Genomic DNA, 2500 nt, shown 5'->3' on the forward strand with positions numbered 1-2500 from the left:
CCCACGGTGAGCATCATGGAGGCGTGATAGGGTGTCACGTCGTAAAGATTGGGGAATGAAGATGCGGTGCCCATTGAGAATTATGCCATTGTCAAGGCTTAGGTTTTCCCGAACTTTCCAGTATGGTCGGAGTTCTAGAGTTAGCTGATTGGAGTTAGTGTAGTTTTCCATACTGTTTATGAAGTCTATGACCTTCTGGTAGTGTTGGTCCTTTAATGCTTGACACCGAATATCCTCAAGGATTTGGTCTTCATCAGTAGCTTGCAGTCCTACTGTGAATAGTGAATACATTGGCTGTATGCTTAGCTTTTCGTCTGCAGCAGATGGCATGCTTACTGGTGCTCTAGACAAAGCATCTGGTATGGCATGTTTTTTGCCCTTACGCCATGTTGTTGTGAAGCTGTAGCTTGATATCTTCTCTTTCAGTCGAAGCAGACGGTCATTTTGGATTGAATCCAGTGTATGGACATCCATTATTGGAACTAGGGGTTTATGATCAACGACTACTTCAAAATCATTTAGTCCATACAAATAATACCTACACTTACGGAGGGCCCATGCAACTGCTGCCAATTCAAGTTCTATTATGGCATAATTGCTCTCAGCATCTGTGAGGTGGCGGCTACCGCATTGAATTAGGTTCCAGGACTTGTCATCTTGCTGTTGCATGAGTGCGTAACCCAAGCCAAACTTCTTTGATGCATCAGTATGTAGTGTCGTTGGGCGGTCAGGATCAAAGTGAGCCAGAATTGGTGGGCTGCATAATGCTTGTTTCACATCAGCGAAGGCAGTGTCATGTTCAGGCGTCCACTGGAATTGTGTTTTTGGGCTAAGTAATGGCCGTATTGGGTCGGCTTTATGGGCCACTTCTGCACTGAACTCAGCCAACTGGTTGACAAGGCCCATGAATGATCTCACATCTGTGATGTTGGTGGGTGTAGGGAAGTCTGCTATGGCCTTGATCTTCTCAGGGTCAGCTTTGACTCCGTCCTCTGTAGCTATATATCCGCAAAAGGTTGCAGATGGTTGCCCAAATGTAAATTTTTCTGCATTCAGCGTTATGTTGTTTCTCCTGCAACATAAGAGAATATCATACACATGGTGTATGTGCTGTTGGTAATCTTGGTCCCAGGCCAAGATATCATCCATTTGTTTGATGAAGTTTGGGATGCCATCCAGTTTTTCATCTGTACGTCTGCAGAATTCATCACCAGAAGATTTGAGACCCATGGGAGCCCTAAGATATCTATATCTTCCATATGGTGTTATGAAACATAGGTAGTTTTTTGACTCAGGGTCGACTTTCAACTGCCAATACCCTTGTAAGGCATCCATTGTTGCATAATATTTTGCGCCTGGTTTTATTTGACGTAGTTTTGAGTAGGGCGATGACGAAGGGTGCGAGGGACGTTCCACATACTTGTTTAGGTGCTTGAAGTCTGTGGTTATCCGTATGTCACCATTAGTCTTCATGACAGGTACCATGGGAGCACACCATTCTGTGATTTCTTCACCTACTTGTTCTATAATACCTCTTGATTCCATGCTATCTAACTCATTCTTCGTTTTATCTTGAATGGCCAGAGGTAGGACTCGGGCATTATGTACCTTATATGGCTTGGCATCTGGGGATACATATATACGCATGGCTGGACCACTCATTTCTTTTAGGGGCTGGTTCTTCATGTCTGCTTTGTTGACTAACACATCATTGAACATCCTCATGAACTCCTGACGAACTGCTTCTGGAGCCAGAGTAGTTGAAGGAATGGGTGGGTCTGCCTGAATCTTGCCATCTGTTAGGGGTGAAGTGAGTGTGATGCTTGTAACAGCATTAAGCGGAATCGGGAAGTCCTCTGACACTATTTTGAAAGCCTTCAGATGGCTCAGGGATAGTAGTGGGTCTCGGAGGTTGGTCACAACGTACACAACAGCTTCAATCTTATGAGAATAGTATTCCATATCGACTACAATGGTGCCAATAACTTTTACTTTGGATCCATTTGCTGTTTCTATCCTGACATCTGGGCTTGTTGGCTTGATATATGATTTATCAATCCCAAGAATTTCGATGTGTCTAATGGTGATAACAGTAATTTCGGCTCCACTATCTGGAATGAAGGATATTTTCTTACCTACTTTTTGCATTTTAGATGTAACTTTGATGTCAATTTTAGGACAAGTTGATCGCATGTCTACGTTGTAGACTTTTATTCTTCCTAGATAGTTTGTTGTGGCTGCGTCAACTTTCAGTTTGTATTTGCAAACTTTTTCATAATGTCCTTTGTTGTTGCAATGTGTGCATGTATTTTTCCATGCAGGGCAATTTTGTATTCTTTGGTCAATTGTCTGATGTTTTGTGGAACCATCACAGAAGTAGCATTTTTCTATGTTGCCAAATTTCTTATCCTTGTATGGCCTCCTGTTTGCTTTTGTTTCACCTACTTCCTGTTTATCTTGTTTGAATCCACGTTTTTGTTTCTTTTGCTTTTTGTATGCC

This window comes from Penaeus japonicus, unplaced genomic scaffold (genome assembly GCF_977035675.1).
Source record: "Penaeus japonicus unplaced genomic scaffold, GWHDUDI00000001_assembly GWHDUDI00000026, whole genome shotgun sequence".
Taxonomy (NCBI): Eukaryota; Metazoa; Arthropoda; class Malacostraca; order Decapoda; family Penaeidae; genus Penaeus; species Penaeus japonicus.